Below are 12249 nucleotides of genomic sequence, written 5' to 3'. Positions count from 1 at the left end.
TCTAATTTTTTAAGAAGTGCTTAGGAAAAAAGCACTCTAAACCCAAAGTAGTTTTTAATCTAATAACTTTGACAGGTAACGAAGAACTTGGGTTTTGATCTATTTAACAAGTCAAATAAAAGAGAAGTGGTGAAGGAAAGAGAGACTTTTTTAAGGATCTCTATTCAACAAGATAGCAAAACAAATGAATTTTTTATTTCCTGTCTACCTTATCCTACTAAACACTCTCTGCCAAGGCTACCATACTTAGAAAAGGAACTTGTTATTAATTATATTCAAATATAATTATCAACATATCAAAAAAAACTTGTGATACAGTATTGTATGTGCTTCTTTAACACAGTAAATAAAAGATCTAGAGGTGGGTCTAACAGCCCAATTTTAAAGCACTGATTAGGATAAAAGATATTTTGAGATATCTGTATCTGCAGATACAGATCTGCAACATCTGTAATTTAATATGAAAATATTTCTCATTTCTATTGGTAACAAAGTTACAGCATTGCTCATACAACTGTGATTTGTTGCCTACATTCAAAGTTGAAGAAAATGCTAAATCTTACTTAGAGGTTAGGGAAAATGAAAATATTATTTTCCCATCTAAGTTTATGAACTCCAGGTTTTAAAAAAAAGTTGCTTAAGAGATTAGACTTCAGAGTTATAAAAACCTGGACTCAAACCCACCACTTCCTAGCTAGGTAATATTGGGAAAAGGTACTTTACCTCCTCTGTGAAATGTGAGTAATACCTATATAAGATAGCTGTGTTTATTATCATGCTACTCAACATAGTATTTGCCACATTCTCAATAAACCTGTGTACTATTAAAATCAGTAACCAAGTTCTGACAGTTATGTACTTCAGAACCCTCTGTGCATCAGAAAATCAGGGATTTGATGTCAGTTGGTCTGGGGTAGATCACACCCATTCTTTGGTACATTTTTAAAGCTCCCAGGTGATTCTAATGTGCAGCCACTAGCCTAAGGACAAAGTTCAAACTCTAGTTTGGCACACTAGGCACTCTGGTCACTGCTTACAGCCCTAAATTTTAATCACTCCTCTATAGGTAACCCCAAGCTCTTCACACACACTCAAATAATGCTTCCTCAAGAAGTGGGCTATAGTAGTGGCTCTCAAACTTCAGCCTGCATTAGAATCACTGTTAAAACACAAATTGCTGGTCTCTATCTCAAGAATTTCTGATTCAATTGGACTGGGGTGAGGACCAAGAACTTGTATTTCTAACAAGTTCTCAGGTAATGTTAATACTGCTGACGCAGGGAGCACAATTTAAGAACCACTGGGCTCTAGACTACATCACTACATTGTCCCTGTATATTCACCTGGAATGCCATTCCCATCTCCATCATCCCATTCTTGCTTGGCTAACTTTCACTTTTCTTTCAAAACTTATATAAGAATTTGCCTTCAGGAAGCATTTGCTCACTTCAACAAACCACCTCAAGGCATTTATTACCTACTATAAAGCTTATCTGCCAGAAAAAACACACTACAGAATATTCTTAATGGTATACTAATGCACAGGTTAAATATCTACTACCATATACAGGCTGTTTTGCAAGAACTGAGGGAAAAGGCCTCCTTTGGGCAGGCGAATTAAATGCTGAAAAAGCAAATGGACAGTTGGTCAAGCAGAATGAAACCTGGATTTCAGCCCCCACCTAGCCCCTTGGCCGTGGCACCTTTATGCAGAGCACCACCAATTCCTAACCAGTCATGGCAGCCCTGGCACAGCCTACCACTAAAACACAAAGGAAGAGCCCTTAGATCAATCCTGGACTCGAGAAAGGGAGAGACGATGGGAGGAAGGGGCAATAAGGCTGCCAGGAAAGGATTTTTGGAGAAGGTTATATCACACCTAAGTTCTGAGTCTTGAATCGCCTTCTCTGTACATCAGGAAGACAAGAACTGTGCTTTAATGTTTTTATACCCACAGTGTATGGCTCACTGTAGATGTTCAATAAATGTTTGAATGACTCACAATGACTAAAATTATATGAAGACACTTGCTAATCTATCTCTTTCTCACCAAATAAAGAAGCAAACACACACCCATCGCTGGAACCAAAAACCATAAATACTATCTAAATATTAACGTATTTGGCCTGTACACTAATCAGCTAGGGGAAAGCATGAATTATTCTAATAACCTGTTGGAAGATGAGACAAAAGGGCCTGCTGATAACACACTTAGGTTTTTCAAAACTAAAGTCTTTAAAATCAAAAACTTTGCATTACCTGATTCAGAACTGATTTCCTGATTATTTCAACATGGACTAAAAAATTTACAGGAATCTTGGAAACTAATTTTACAACAAAGAAACTGAGGCTCAGAGAAGTAGTGACTCAAAGGCACACAGCTAGTTAGTGGTAAAGGTGTAATTAAAACTCAAGTCACTGGCCCTATACTAGTTTTCTCTCTCCTATATCACACTCCCTTTGCATTTATAAAATAAAATATTAAATATCCAAAACTTTTTTAAAAACTCAGATTAACCCAGGTTTTGTTCTCTCTACCCCATTTTAATGAGAGGAAAAGCAGCCATCTAACCATCTTACTTTGTCTAGGAACTTAAAGAGGTAACTTTCAAGATTATGTTTTGCTTTTGGTAAAGATTCATTCCTAAGTCTCTTTGTTTGCAAAATTATACATGCAAAGCTAATATTCATAAATAAAAATCCTGATACAGTCTTCAAATTTTCTCAATTACCAAGGAAGCATTACAATGGCTTTCCAAGATACAGTACTTTCTAAAGAAAGAGCCTGATTTTTAAAATACGTTTAACAATAAGCAGAAAACTGGCTATAACTCTCACCTCTCTATTAACCTGAGTACCTCATCCTCTGACCTCTCTCATTAATAGTTTATTAAACTAGCTTTATGTGCTAATAAGAACCAATTAATTAAAATTCTTTGCTTCTGGAAAGTAATCTTATGACTTATCTGGATTATAATTTTATTCGCCTTTTAAATTTAAGATGAATGTCTTTTGGATTTATATACAATGCAACATAGTCTAAGAGTTAAGAGTTAACTTTTTAACTGACACAGCAATCCACGAGACATGCTTGGTTTTTTTTCTTTCTTTTTTTTTTTTTTTGCGGTACACGGGCCTCTCACCGTTGTGGCCTCTCCCGTTGCGGAGCACAGGCTCCGGACGCGCAGGCTCAGCGGCCATGGCTCACGGGCCCAGCCTCTCCGCGGCATGTGGGATCTTCCCGGACCGGGGCACGAACCCGCGTGCCCTGCCATCGGCAGGCAGACTCTCAACCACTGTGCCACCAGGGAAGCCCGAGACATGCTTTTATTACTTCCAATTATACAGGTGAGAAAACTGAGATTTAGAGAGGTTAAAGAATTTGCCCAAGTTTACATGCCTAGGAAGGAGATGAGTTAGAATTTGACATAGGCTGTGTAACTCAGGTGTCAGGAACTCTCTTGGACAATATATAATGGCTTTCTTAGCCCTTAATCATGTGATAATGCTTCCTTCATCTGTGAACATACAAACTTTTTAACTATCCCTAACAGTAGAAGGTAAGTAACGCATTTTCTTCCTGAAAGTTAATTTAGGCTTTAAAAATAAAGCAGAATACAGCTTAAGACATTCTTTAGCTTTTGTATCTTGCATTCTGTCGTAAGAATTTCTGCACGTATGCTACCTTGTACTATCTCTACTAGAGAAAAGAGAAAGCCTACCTCTCAGTACTCTAAATGAGATAAGAAAAAATAATAACATGATATAATAGAATCGACAGACCTTTAGAATAACAGAGGGAATAAGGGACCTCAAAAGAGACAATCAGGTCATGTTCATGCTTGACTATGTATAAAACTTTTTTTCTGCCTAAGATTGAGGAGACAAGCAGTGGTGTCTCAAACCTCTACCTGAACCTTTAAACCAACTCAACAATTATGCAGAGAAATCTTGTCAAAGAGCCTAAAAAGGTAATACTTAAATATTGTTATCTCAATTAGAAAATAAAAGGACTACCCTGAAAAACTCTTCCAACTCTTCCTGACCCATTAAAAATAATCTATCATTTGGGGGGACCTGACAAGGAGAAGGGCTTGTCCTCTTACCTCTGCACTTTATGCTTCCAAAGTATCCTGAACCTAAAGCCCTCACAACATTTCAGGTAGTATCCCTATTTGTTTTGTTGCTTTGGGGTTTGGTTTCAGTTTTTAATCTCTCCCCAGAAAACAGAAGTTGTTTAAAAGCAAAGTCTATGTATTTAACAACTTTATATACTCACTACTAGTCATGGAGTTAAGCACTCATATTAATATTTGCTGAAAAAATTTTAATTGGATTCCCATCACAGAGATAAGACAACTGAGGCCTCTAGAAATTAAGTGTTCTACTCAAGACCTCATGACTGTTATATGATAGAAAAAGAAAACCAAATCTCTGTAAAATAAACTTTAAAAGATTACAAAAAGCATAAATAAGGCTGAGATAAAAATGCTCTTTTAACAGATTTAGAGTGTGGGTTCTGAAAGTAAGTCTGGATTTAAATCCTGGCTCTCTCATTTATTAGTTGTCTGGCCTTGCAACAATTAGTCTACAAAATACCGTGCCTTATGAACACCACCACTTACCAAATCTTATGGTGCCAACAATAAATGCAATAATGCATTTGCAGTAAATGAAAATACAAAGACGGTGATAACTGTTGGCTGAAGTTATCAGGAAAGATTTTACACAGATTCTACAGCTCAGTGTTTGTTTTTTCTGTTTTTCCTTTCTTTGTGAGCTATATCAATTATACAGCATAATACATAAAATCTAGATAACAGTTTAAAGAATTATCAAGTGAACACTCCATGTAACTACTACTAACATCAAGAAATAGAATACTCCAAAAACTTCTCTACAATGTGTCCCTCCCTCATCACAAACTTGAGAGGTTTAAGCAAATCTAATAAACTTAATTTAGTTAATTTAAGATTAAATAAGTTTAATCTAACCTGTAAAACAGATAGCAGCAACATAATAACAACAATTTCCTCACAGGGTTACTGTAAAATATTTACTGGTATACAGTAAACACTCAATGAGTGTTTCTTACACACACATTATACCCCAGAACAAAGACATGGGGTGGGGGGGGCGGGGAATATAACTATGTAATCAAATTGGTGAGAGCATAAAACCTACAGGGAAGTACAGCACAGAGACAGAGCTAGAAAGCTAGGTTGGGGCCATGTAAGAAATAAAAGAAAAATCTAAGCTAATAACATAGAGGAAATTGAGAAAATTCACTGGGCAGTTTTGAAAGACAATTCTCCATGGGTCTCTTGTTTTTCTGCCTGTCTGGAAAACAGAGGCACCGACTGCCTTTGATCCAATCTTTTCAAGTATATTTGTAGAATCTTGGAAAAAAGAAATAGCATCTCTCCCTCAAGAAAAGGAGAGGTATGCTTACAACCCATTATAAAGATTCCAGTTTCTCTAAGCTTGGGATTCCCCTCCTCTAACACAACCCAATGCATGTGCAAGTGTCACATCTTCACCCTACCGTGTACAAACTGGGGCTCCAAGATCTGACACTAATAACTGTGGCTACTGCTCTTGCTGTAATGCACTGTTCTTCATCTCTGACCAAGGAGTCTCATGACTCCAATAAACTGTAACAGGTTAACTTAGTCTGCAAGTAAGGTAAAATCTCAGAACTTTCACAGTGCTTGACAGGCATTAGCACATAATCAATGTTTATTATAACTGATAGATTCCACTTCCACACTGTCAGGAAGGATAAAAAATGCAAAACCCAACTATATGCTGCCTTCAAGAGGCACACTGTAAATATAAAGGAAAAAAGAGTTTTAAGTAAATGGATGGAAGAAAATACATTACAGAAACAGTAAGCTCAAGAAAGTTGGAGTGGCTATATTAATATCAGAAAAAGCAGATTTTAAGACAAAGACTATTACCAGGGATAAAGAGGGACATTTCATAAAGCCCAATTCATCAGAAAGACCTAATAATCATAAATTGTATGTGCCTAATAACAGAGCTTCAAAATACATGAGGCAAAAATTAACAGAATTAAGGGAGAAACAGATAATTCCACAGTCATAGTTGGATATTTTAATATCCCTCTCAGCAACTGAATAGAACTAGAGTAAAAAAAAACAAAACAAATAAAACAAAACCCAAGACATAAATGATTTGAAAAATGCTACCAAAGCACTTTAATCTAATTGATATTTACAGAATAGTACACCCAACAACTGCAGAATATTCTTTCAAGTGTGAAAGGTACATTTACCAAGATAAACCATATGATGAACCATAAAACAAGGTTCAGTACATTTAAAAAGATTAAATTCATACAGAATATATCTCAAGACCTCAAAATAAAATTAAGTTGGAAATCAATAACAAGATATCTAAAATAATCCCAAATACATGAAAATTAAACAACACGCTTTTAAATAATCCGTGGGTCAACAAAGAAATCACAAAGCAATCAGAAGCTATTTCAAACTAAAAGATAATAAAAATATCAAAATCTGTGGGATGTTGCAGTGCTTGGAGGAAAATCTATAGCTTTGAATGCTTACATTAGAAAACAAGAAATGTCTGAAATCTATGACCACTTTAAGAAGCTAGAAAAAGAAAAGCAAAACACATGGGGGAAAGAAAATTATAAAGAACAGAAACAAATGAGAGAGAAAAGACAAATGGAGAAAATTAGCAATGTTATTTTTGAAAAGAGATACAAATAGATAAACCAAGAATTAGACTGGCCAAGAAAAAAAGAAAGAACACATTAACAACACCAGAAATTAAAGAGCTATCACTACAAATCCTACAAGCAGTCAAAGGATAACAAGGGAATTATATAAACAACTAATGTCAACAAATTCCTTTAAAAATACAACAAAACTAACATAAGATGAAACAAAATCTGAATAACTCTATGTCTAGTAAAAAATTGAATTTGAATTTACCAAAAGTCTTCCCACACACACAAAAAAATGTAAGTTCAAATGGTATCACTGATGAATTCTATCAAACAGTCAAGGAATATTGCACAGTGTTTCAGTCAGTAGAGGGAACACCTCCCCGGCTTATCTTATGAGGCCATCATAATCCTAATACTGAAAGCTGAAAAAAAATTACAACCAAAGAAAACTACAAAATAATATCCCTGATGAAGAAATATCCTCAAGCCCTAACAAAATATTAAACATAAAAAGGATAATACACTGTGATCAAGTGAGGTTATCCTAGGCATCAAGATTAACATTTGAAAACCACCACTGGTGTTTGAAAACCTGTGGTAGAATGATGAGCACTTTGTTGCTAAATTTGGCTACTGCAAATATTTTTGTTCACCTACCCCAACATACAAGAATATCTCTCAGAAATATAAAGACATAAGTATAACTGCTAGGTTTATGGTACATGTATTCTTCAACTTACTACAAGTCATTTTCTTTTGCAAAATGACTATGTCCCTCCAAAAGTGGGAGTCTGATTTCCCCACATTCTCATTAACACTTGATATTATCAGAATTTTTAATGTTTGCCAATCTGGTAGAAGTGAAATGATTTCTTCTTATGGTTCTACTTTGCACTCTCCCAATTACCAATGAGATTATAATTCGGCTGTGGGTTGCTGTAAGTCATGATAGCACATAGGTGAGTTGCAACCAGCATTCTTAATTTAAAAAAAAGAAAAAATTAAAAAATCAGCGTGTACCACATAAAGGTTAGACATTATTTCCATGGTTTGTGTGTTTGTACTGGGTCACAACATAAAATGTTTTTGTAACTTTGAGCTTCTAGCAAGTTCAAAGCCACCTCTAGAGCTGTTTAATTACAGCAAAACTCCTTAGAGAAATTTGGGCAACTAACTGGTACATCATTTAGGCCCATAATACTAAGGATGTATCTTATAAAGAAGGCAGGATTGAGATGTCCTTTAAGCACTAACTGGCTTAAAGAATTAGAAGAGGGAGAAGAAACCTGAAAGAAGAAATAAGGAGTGAAACAGAAAAAGGATTCTATAAAACAAACTGGTCTATGACCTACTTAAAGCTCACTTAAAAGGAATCACATTTGTCAATAAGACAAGGTTTCTCTCAGCACTAAAACATAGGAAGTTGGGATCCCATCCTCTTGACTACCAAAATGACAGAAAACTGATCCATCCTTCTCTGTAGACACATCCTAATTCCCACCTCAAGAATCATCTCTTTCTTGGGCTTATGCAAGAGCATCCTCTTAGGTCTCTGCTTCCTACCTTTCCCTACAGAGCGTCACAGTACCAAGAATCATCTAAATTCTAGAGATTCATATTTTAATTCAGCTAACAAAGATTTTCTAAGCGCTTACTATATCACCTCTCTATTAAGAAATTAAGCTGTACCTCCCGAACAATTTTAACTCCTGGTTATAGTCTCTAAATCTTGTTATTCTCAACTAAAACTGTCCTAATTGCCTCCTCTTGAAGGTGTTTTGCTTCTTGGACTGTTAAACCTCCCGCATACCATGACCAATTTCTGCTACCCTCTTTGTCCACCAATAATATCCCTACTCTATTTTAAATAACTATTCTTTTTCATAATCCCTTCTTCAAAAGTTGCTGGACCAATCACACACAGCAAATGTCTGGTGTAATGAGTTTATGAATCTACCTGTCACTTAATAAGAGTGTGATCTTAGGCATTTAAATTTCTTAACTTCCCTGAGATTCAATCTCATCCCTAAAATGAGAAAACAATAGGTATCAAGCAGTAATGAGAATTATATAATCTCTATTGCCTTTTTTCTTTTTACTTAACTTTTTAACTTTTATTTTTAATTTCCTCTAAATGCAATTAAATGCTTTTATAGAGGGACGCACTTCAACTGAGGTACCATGAAATACAAAACGGAAAAAGGATGAAGACAAAACCAGTATGAGTAAACTCACCAGGTGGGGTTACACTGCTCTGCCTATGTGCTCTTCTTGTACATCCAGATTCTAAAGAAGCAACTGTAAAGATACTTCTTTCCCCATGGCAAGCAAAATTCTAACAACCCACAATGACCCACACCCTAGTATATAACCCTCCCCTTGAGTGTGGGGAGACTTGTAAATATAATGAAACATCATTCCTGGGATTGTTACATGGCAAATAGATTTTTGCATATGTATTTAAGTTCCCTAATCAGTTGAGTTCACCAAAAAGGAGATCTTCCTGAGTGGGTCTGACCAAATCAGATCAGCTTTAAAAAGGGGTCTTAAAAGGGAGTCCAAAGGACAGAGACAGAGGAAGCCAGAGCAACTGACTTCTGCTTGCCTGGATGAAAGCAAACAGCCATGATGTGAAATGCCTACGTGAACATGTGGTAAGGAACTGAGAAAGGTCCTTGGCCAACAGCTAGAAAGAAGATGGCAACATCAGTCATACAGCCACAAGGAAATTCTGCCAACAAGTAGTGAGCATGGAAGAAGGTCATGAGCCTCAGATGAGAACTGCAGCCACAGCTAACACCTTGATTTTAGCCTGGTGAGATGATGAAAAGCGAGCCCAAAGTACCCAGATTTCTCACCTACAGAAACTGTGAGCTAATAAATGGGTGTTGTTTAAGCTAGTACATTTGTGGTACTTCGCTATACATAAAAAGAAAACTAATACACTCCATCAACATAGGACAAAGCAGAAAAGGATAAAAAGGGGGAAGAGACATCTTTTTCTCCAGAGTGCACTGTATCTCCTCACAGCACTGATTATGAAGATATACAGATCCAGAATCAAGGAAAAAGATTAAAACTGTAAAATTACATAAATTTTTACAGTTTTAATGATTAAGAAGGGCTTTTCCACACACAGCTTGTTATACAACTACCATATAATTTATTACCTTCATTTTAGTGATGAGGAAAGAAAGGCTGGAAGAGTGACACCCCAAAGATCACAAACCTAGGGTATGTTTAAAGTAACTTCAGTCCAGGGCGCTCTTCTCCCCTACCACAGCCCCCTTAAGGCTTTAAAAGAGCCATTCAAATCAACAGTACCTGCATACTGTCTTCAAGGGAAGCGTTCCTAGTAACATAATTTCCCGTATTTCAAATCTACTTAAATACCCCTTGGCTTTGTCAGAATGTCAAAACTAAAGTGGATACTGAAAAATTTCCAATCAAAAGTAGTTTGGTTGTAAAAATGACCATGGGTAGACCACTTGAAAAAACAATGTACATTTTGAAATGTAATGAAAACTTTAGCAAAACGCTTGTCGGTTTTCTAGTACTTTATTTAGATAGCAAACAAATTGTGTTATAACTATTCTCAAAAATCCAAAGCAAGTAAACAACCTTTCCGAATCTTTCACTATTTCCCCCCTTGGGCAAATTTGTTTAGCCTGAACATTTCGTACGTTATAAATATGAGAACGTGGTACAATATATCATACAATACACAGGCTGTTTTTATTTTCACTGTTATATGTATTTTCCTAAGTGCTTCACCATCAGAATTTGTAATTTTCTTAAAAAGATACAGGAAAATCTAAAAGGTGTAGTCAAATTCCACGTAAGTTACAAATCACACAACTTTCTTCATGCCTAGTCAAATACTTTCCTAAACACTATGTTTGCTAAGAGATGCAAAATAAAGTCCTTTCTAGTCACAACCACGAGAAGGAATAAACTATATATTCATCATCTTAACATCGACTTTAACAGCAAATAATTCGCTGTCGTCACATACAAACAGCATCGTTTTGAGTCTATAAGCGTCCAAAACCATCCCGTGATTTATACGCCCGGGGCACGATTCTCTGCAATGTGAAGAAAATCGATAAAATTTCAAATGTTGGTGGAAGGGGTGACGTGACAATCCTAAAACCTGAAAATTTCTTAGTCCCTACAGCACACAAGAAGCACCCCGTTTGGACTCTCCAATCGAGGCCCAGGTCCAAATCCAGGCACTCCAGTTTCCCAGCTCTTCACCACCACCACCACCCCGAGAAAGGAGGGAAAACAACTTTTATTGGCCTCGTCTCCTGGGGGGCTGGCAAACTAGCGGGGCAGTGCTCCGGCCTGGACACGTTTCACAAGGAGGCCTCCGTCGGGGGCGGGGAGGGCAGATAGCGGGAAAGCCCGGCTTCGACGTCCCCTCTGCCCCAAGCGCCAGCCCCCCACTCCACCCCACCGAGAAGAGGCCTGGGCCGGCCGCCACGCCGAGCGACCCCCCGGCCCCTCCGCCGAGACGAGCTTGTTGTCATGTGACGCCGCCACCGCCGCTAAAACACCGCAGAAACGCAGGGCGGCGGGCGGCATTCGCACCAGCCCGCCTCGGCCCGGCCCAGCCGGGCGCGGGCGAGTCCCGAGAGTCCAGGCGGGGGGGCGGAGGGCGGGCTTGGCGGCGGGCCCGAGCGCGCCACAAAGGCTTCCGCGCCCGTCGCCGTAGTGCCTGAACGGGCGGGGGCACAATTTTCGGGGCCCGCGAGAGGGGTGCGGAGCGACCAGGGCTCCGGGGCGCCCGCCGCGCCCACAGTCGTTCCCCCCGGCTCCCGGACGGCCGGCGACCGCCGCGCCCCGCACAGGCCCGCGCGGCCTCCCTCCCCCGCGCGGGGCCCGCGCCCGGCCCGCCCGCTCCCCGCTCGCGCTCTCTCGCTCTCTCCCGGCCTCCATCTTGGATCGGCGCTTCCAGCCCCCGCGCCGCTGCCGCCGCATTCCCCCTCTTTCCCGCCCCCCGCTGCCGTCGCCGCCGCCCGCACTCACCTCAGCTGCCCATCCGGGCGCAGCCGGCCGTCGACCTAGTTTCCCCCCAAAAGTCTCCGGTGTGTTATTCCCGATGTGGGGGGGTTGTTACGGGGTGGTCGCCGGGGGTTCGGGAGCGGGGGCCGCGCCTTCAACGGAGCTGCAATCCTAACCCGCCATCTGGTGGCATTTTCCACACGCCAATGGCGCCGCTGCAGACTTGGGTCCGGACCGCCCTCTGCTGGCCGCCGTGCTTACTGCCTCGCTGACGGGACGGACCTGCCCGGAAAGGGGAGGGAGCTGAGGCGCGAGCAGGCGGCCGCGGCGGGGACGCGCGCAAACGCTTTCCTGTGGGGATTACGCGCACGCGCGCCAGCGGGGCGGGAAACGTGGCCGCTGCGTGGCGGCCCGGCCCCCGCACGGAGCGCTGGCCCAGCTCAGCCAATCGCGAGCGGCGGATACCTCTCCGTGAGGGCCCTGTAGACTGTTCGTGGCCGCCCGAGGCGGGCGGAAGGATGGCC

General features: G+C 40.0%; 1 protein-coding gene across 2 annotated transcripts in view; it reads right to left on the bottom strand.

Moving 5' to 3' along the window:
- Positions 1 to 11970, bottom strand: part of STAG1 (STAG1 cohesin complex component) — a 419314-nt gene extending 407344 nt beyond the window's left edge. For both annotated transcript variants that reach the window (XM_019934217.3, XM_073803799.1), the window contains exon 1: positions 11750 to 11970. The gene's annotated coding sequence lies outside the window, so the exon portion shown is untranslated. The remainder of the gene's footprint in view (positions 1 to 11749) is intronic.
- Positions 11971 to 12249: the final 279 nt, after the last annotated feature.

Source organism: Tursiops truncatus, chromosome 4, assembly GCF_011762595.2.
Source record: "Tursiops truncatus isolate mTurTru1 chromosome 4, mTurTru1.mat.Y, whole genome shotgun sequence".
NCBI lineage: Eukaryota > Metazoa > Chordata > Mammalia > Artiodactyla > Delphinidae > Tursiops > Tursiops truncatus.
Note: the sequence above shows the minus strand (reverse complement) of the source record. Positions and strands in the feature narration are given on the sequence as shown.